Genomic DNA, 7,118 nt, shown 5'->3' with positions numbered 1-7,118 from the left:
AAGAAAAGAGAATCATGTTAGCAGTAGTTAACTTTCGGTGAGGATACAAAAAAAGATTGAATATTTCATTTTGTTCATTTATATATTAAAACAATCAAAGCAACATGAATTTGTATAAACATAGGACATATTGTCATAGAAGCCATAGAAAGAGCATTTTCGAGGCAAGAATGGTCAACAGTGCCTATTCTTAAGAGAAGTTAAATAAGATCAAGACAAATATTTCCAATAGGAAAGTCACAGTTGACCTTAATGAAACCAATTTCAAGGGAATGATAGAAACAGAAACCAGAGAAGTAAGTGAATGTGGAGAGAGTAGGAAGTGAAGAAGTGGAGATTCTGAGTTCAGATAACTCTTTCCAAAATAAGCCATTTTTCCTCAAAAACACCTCTTAGGATAGATGATATTGCCTCTATTCTTACGGGGAAATTGAGGTTTATGGTCCTTAACCAAGGTCACATGGCTGGTAATTTCTGAGCCAGTGCCCCAACCCAAGTCTGTCTGATTCTAAGCCTATTCTCTTTCACTGTACCATGATTTGTGTGAAGTTGTGGTTGAAAGGTTTGGTTGGATGAAAGGACTATCCCGGCCATACCAAATGGACTAGAGGGGACACTCAGTAGACAGTACTGATTGGACTGGAGTAGATCAAATACAAGCATAAATCTTCTGGGAATTTTTATTAGAGCTACAAGATACAGTACTTTTTTTTTTTTAAAGGCACTTGAACTGAGGAAATTAAAATGGGTTGAGGTAGCCATATTTGTCCTTGTGCACATAAAGAGGCAGAGAAAGCTGATTAAGAAAGACAGCTAGATGCAAGAAGGTGGAGATGGAGATGGAGATGGGGGTGGGGAGCAGTCATGCAGGGAAAGGGAAAGTGCAAGGCCATGTGATTCTAGAAAGGGAAAGGGACAGAATGAAGTAGAGAGAAGCTGCTTTGATACATCTAGCTTTTCGGTGCTGGTTCTGGCAAAGTCCAGCTGCATTTTGTTGATTGAGCTTGTTATTTCTATTCCTGCCAACCCATTAGTCTTGACTAGGACAGTAAGGTAAGCATTTAGTCACATCAGAGGAAGACTGATGGAGGGGTGAGAACCGAAGGGTGACCTGACATCGCCATGGCGCTGGGCCTGCTACTCACCAATGGATTGTTGGAAGGACTGCCTATCCAGAATGTTCCAATTCTACTGAATAAAAAGAAGTCTCCTGAGAAATATAGCTCTGACCCCTCTTTCCAGATACTTTCCTCCCTCTCTTGCTGGGCCAAGAGAAGATCAGAGCATGAAATTTTATAAAAGTATATAACAGGAAGCATCTATAACCTAAAGGCAGGTTATGAGCTCTTGAAGCCCCCTGAAGTTGCACTGAATCCTCCTTTCTTGAGAGAACCTGGGAGGATTCCCAACCTGCTATGAATGCTTGAGACATACTCCAGTACTTCTCAGTCTTTGAGGGCTGTGGTGTTCCCAAGTCCCCTTACTGTTCCTTAGCAGGGTTTGGAGAACATAAGGTTTCCCATAATTACTAAGTCCCAGGCTTCAGGCAGCAGCCAGAGGAGGAGACCATTTATTCATTTCATTTATAGTGGAGCTTACTTCATTTATAGTGAAGAGTTGGCATTAGAGAGACATTCATTCATTCATCGTTCATCATCATCATTCTCCTGCAAAGCTCATGTACTTAATCAATTGATAAATGGGTGACCATAATAAGATCCTAAGTTTAAACAACTATAAGTCATTTGGCATTATTCTGATTCAAGGTGACAGCTGTTAATCGAGCCGTAGGCTTCATGAGTTACTTGATAGAGATCCACCAGCATCAATACTTGAAGGTGATATTTTCACAAGGCATAACCCATTTCACAGTACGTTGGAGGCACCATCCTCTTTCCAAACATCTGGATTAGCTTCATTTGTCAGATCCTCTCTCATAAGGACCCAGTCGTTGTGGAGTTTTCCAGCAGGGAACTGATAATTCAATGCAGTAGAGGAACTTTGGCTCTCAGATGGAGTGTGATGTAGATGCTCTTCCTTAATGCATTTTATACCCTCAGCTATCACTTGCTGCACATGAGATCGTGTCCTCTGAATAATGAGCATATCGTGTCCAAGCCAATGTTTGCAACTTGGCTGATGCCAACTTAAATGCTGTGATGCATTACAAAGGGCTTCATGCCACCCCAGGTTGTATTCCCCTCCATCACGGCTTAGGTTGATGGGATGCAACGTAACAGGATGTGGCAAAGCGGGGTGGTGTTTGAAGCAGCGTTACGTGTCCTGCCTGCAAAGCAGTGTGTTCTCCATGGGAGCAGCACATCACAACAGAAAGCCCTGCTCTCATCCGATCCTGCGTCTGTCTGTGGACTGGGGGAAGCTAGCTCGCTGAGGCTCTCAACACCTTAGTTCAGTTCTAAGTGCATTTTACCCAATTCTATCAGCAATTGCTTTCAAAGAATCAGCCTGAAGCCAACCTAAAGCCACCTCAGGGGAGATAGGAGCCTGGAATTGCATATCTGTGGTTAGAAATTAGGTGTGTGTGAAATCTTGGCATTTGCCTTGCCTTGCCATGAAGGCTGTTACGAGGGCAACTTCCCACATAGCTCCTGCATGTGTTTGCCAGATTTGCATTTCACTCCGAATATGATCAAGTCGGTGATACCAAAGAGTCTATGCAAGACCACCGTTAGCATAGAAGTTGCCTTTTTGTAAATTAGAAAAAGGCACAGCTTTTTCTACTGGGTGTCTGCAAGGCTGCTCATTCTGACAATAGCTGCTTGCTATCGAGAGCCACAACACCCCGCCCGCTTGCTCTTAGTCACTTGAAAGGATCTTTAACCCATCTCTTCCTTGGTCAAGTTACCCTCGTTTCTTGCCCATTGGCATTGCCTATGCCTATCTCCATGGAGAGCCCACTTCAGAGAAAACTTACACAGACAGTCAAGGGGTGTTTAAAATTCCAGATTGTTCCAGAACATCCACTTCCTGAGTGCAGGACAAAAACACACCAATATATGCCCACAACAGTGAAAATGTTGTGGGTTCTCACTGAATACGAGAGATACAAATCATGATTATTAAATGAGGTGTTGGTCTTTATACATAATCGGCTTTCCTAATCGTAAAAGTGGTGTTTATTAAAGAAAAATTAAAACGTACAAAAAGCATAAAGTAAAAAATTAAAATCACCTATAATCCTACCATTCAGACATCATACTATCTGTTTTGGTATATTTTCTTCCAATTTTTGTTATAGGCATACTCATGCATTGAAAAAAACCTCGAGATTATATATATGATACATATTACCATGTACAATGTATTATACATAATAATTACATGATATAATATTACATTATTGCAAAAAAATAACATATTATTACATATAAATATATATAATTTTGTGCCCTTCCTTTTCCCCACTTATTGTAATATTATTAACATTTCCCCATGATTGACTTTGGATAAATTACTAGCACGGGAATTACTAAGTTAGAGGGGCATTTGTAAATCATGCAATGTATATAAATGGTCACACCACAAGGATGTTGTCTGGCTTTGAAATCTCAGCAAGCTCACAGGCCAGGGAAGAACAGTCCATCGTCTTTCCCTGAGAGGGACCCAGGTTCATTACGGGAACTAATCCACAGCAGCTGGAGGCTGAGGGTGCTCCTTCGACTTTGTTCACCAAGTCACTGGAACAATACATATTTCTACCCCAAGCCTCGCCTTCTACCTCTATAAGAGGAACTTAAAAATTACCTTCAGGATTCCTGAGGTCTTGTTGGAAGGATCACAAGACAGCCAGGCTGGGTTTCCAGACTTCCTAACACATACTGCCCACCATTCCTGGCTCTCCCCAGAAGCAGATTTTTTTTCGTATGTTCGGTTCTTCTGGAGACTGGGAAAGGGGTTCTCAGGTGAGCAGAGGGTTGGGAGCAGAAGTGAAGGATGACAGACAGAGGGAAAATGTTACAGAAGCCTCATGCTCTGCTCCATTTCCTAGATTCTTCCTTAATTCCCTAAGACTTCTCAGGAGACGTTGGGAATAAAATGTAAACTTGTCTTTTAAACCTGTCCAGTGCAGTAGCCACCAGCCTCATGTGACTATTTAAATTTAAATGAATTAAGGGGCACCTGGGTGGCTCAGTCGGTTAAGTGTCTGTCTTCAGCTCAGGTCATGATCCCAGGGTCCTGGGATCGAGCCCCGCATCGGGCTCCTGCTCAGCGGGAAGCCTGCTTCTCCCTCTCCCTCTGCCTGCCGCTCCCCCTGTTTGTGCTCTCTGTCAAATGAATAAATAAAATCTTTAAAAAGTTGTTAAATGAATTAAAATGGAATACAACTAAAAATTTAGTTCCTCAGTCTCACTAGTCACATTTCGAGTGCTTAATAGCAACATGTGTCTATTTAGATCATTTCCATGATCTCAGAAAGTTCTGTGGAGGGTGTCTGGGCGGCTCAGTTGGTTAAGCGACTGCCTGCGGCTCAGGTCATGATCCCAGAGTCCTGGGATCGAGTCCCACATCGGGTTCCCTGCTTAGCAGGGAGTCTGCTTCTCTCTCTGACCTTCCCCCATCTTGTGCTCTCTCTCTCTCAAATAAATAAGTAAAATCTAAAAAAAGAAAAGAAAAGAAAGAAAGTTCTGTGGATAGCACTGCTCTAAACTATTCCTAGTGAGAGTAGAGTAAATGCATACACCTGGGATTTTGGAGCCTTTGCCAGAACTTTATCAGGGAAGAAATTTCTTTGAAGACTCTTGTTTTCTTTGAAAAGCTCATGTGAATTTTTCATTTCTAAAATATAATGCATACACATTTGCTTTCATGTAAAAACATGATTTTAACTACTGAACACTGAATAAAAAGGACAAACTGAAAAAGTGTTACATTTTTCCTGTGCTTTCTCATATCACAGTTGGAGGAACACGCCTGTGGGGCATGGAGGGTATAGCTCTCCGCTGCCTGTCACCAGGGCAAACCGCTCACAGAATTTCCCCCACACACCCACTGAGATACTGTAAAACACAGGGGACATTAGGGGTCATTTCAGAAGGTCTTTCCCGTGTTTTAATTATGCTGTGACAACCTGGCTGGCCAAGTACAGACTGCTTTTGTTGACCAGACAGCAGGTTCCTTGTCTGGTTACTGAGGTCCTAGCATTCTCTCTGGGAATGCTGTTCTCAGGGAGATCATTTCAAGCCCAGTGCTGAGGTTTGGTCACCTGAGGCCAGAGGTTTTCGAAATTTCAAAATAATTAAAATTACTAAACATGTAAATTCCCTAATAAACAAGAGGCTTGAGTAATTATATTACATGTGATCCCTGAGCAATAGTACCTACTGAGCACCTACTGTGTTGGGTATCGTGGCAGGCAATGGAAAAATAAGGCAAATAGTCATTAATTTCTAGAATCTTAAGATTAGAAGCAACCCCCAAAGCATATACAAACCACATCTAAGCCTTCAGTGGCTTCAGTTATAATCTCTAGTCTGACCTTCCTTCCAGTGCCTGAGATTAGGGCTCTCCGTTAATGATTTGGCCTGTATTTTTTTCAAAATCCTGCTTTCATTTAGCAAAGGATGCTTAATGATTTCCAACAAAGAAGATGTCCAGAATGAGATGAAGAAAAATGGAAATTTGTACAGAGCATTGAGGGGGGGGCTGGGTTGGGATTATGGCCTCTTTGCTGTTCTCAAGGGAATTAGATCAAATGTCTGGGTCGTCTCCTGGTCTAGAACCTAAAATGTCAAAATGTGTGCTCAGTTCAGTTCCTCATTCTGTAGCTGAGGCTTTATTTCTTCTCTGGGCTCAGGAGAGATGGAAATAGCGAATTTCTATTCTTAGGGGAAAAAAAACCTCCTCATAATGTTGAAAATCTCTATTAATGTCTTATGCAGATTTATGGCCCAGACTCCATCTCTGCTCTCTCACCTTCCCCACAGGTACTATCTTCCAACTCAATCACTCTTGTTTCTGGAACTTCCCCAACGAATCCATGCCCACTCTAGGGTAAATGGGATGACAGTATAAGGTCTGAACCAGTGCTACGGGGTTGGATTCCATCAAAACTACACCAGGGCCAATTTCAATTCCAATTTCTACTGGCCCATTGGTTTTTCTCTAACCTGGGGCCTAACACCTGTTGTGTGTGTGTGTGTGTGTGTGTGCGTTGCTTTGTTTTGTTTTGTTTTGCTTCACCTCTGATCAGACCCCACTGTTAAGATTCTGTCAGCATTCAACTGTTGCAGATATATCATATATAGGAGTTGTTATTGCAAATATTTTTTTAATTAATTAGCAATGGCCTTATGATGAAGCCTGCCTGCATTTTTCTATTGTAACCATGTGGTAGCTCTAGCCCCAGGCGATGCACAGCCCAGCAACAATCCTTAACGACCCTCTTAATTACACAGTTGGGGTAACCATTCTGTCTAAAAAATCTGTTTCGTAATTACAAAATCACCAGCCCAGCCAGCCGTGTTGACCCATCAATCGTTTGCATTCCACTGTGTCCTTAAAATGTGTGCTGTTTTCTCTCCAAATCACAGGGAGCCTTCAGAAACCGGTGAGTGCGGGGTGCAGCTTCCTGTTGTAAATATCTCTGCCTCTCTGCCCAGGGCTGCTCCACTCCTGGGCTTCTTTGCCTCTTGCCATCTTTTCCTCCACCAACGCCTCAAACCCACAAGGGAATTCATTTCTTCTTTCAACTCCATCTACAAAAAGCTAGTTGCTGTCATTTAGCATAAGCCTGAAAAAGTTCATGTTGGCCCCTCTCGTTGACTGGCTTGGTTCCTTGGATGCAGAAGCTGTTGTGGAAATTGCTACTTAACTTGCTCCCATTTACTAACCAGGCTTGTATCATCAGCTCCCAGATCAGTGTGTGTCCCTTTGTTACTGTACGTATTGCATTGAATTGTGATGACCCTGTGGACATGTTGGTCTCCTCCGTGTACAAGGAGCTCTGGGATCCTAGCATCGAGCACAGTGACTGGCCCATGGCATGGGCTTGGTGCATCTTTGTGGTTAAGTGTTGGCAATGAAAAAGCTGGCAAGTTCTTAAATGCTCTGCTATGTCACATTTTTTCATTTTGAAGGCTCCTGCTGGTAAATTTGTC

The sequence above is a fragment of the Neomonachus schauinslandi genome, chromosome 12 (genome assembly GCF_002201575.2).
Source record: "Neomonachus schauinslandi chromosome 12, ASM220157v2, whole genome shotgun sequence".
Lineage (NCBI taxonomy): Eukaryota > Metazoa > Chordata > Mammalia > Carnivora > Phocidae > Neomonachus > Neomonachus schauinslandi.
The sequence above is the reverse complement of the archived record's forward strand: the minus strand, read 5'-3'. Positions refer to the sequence as shown.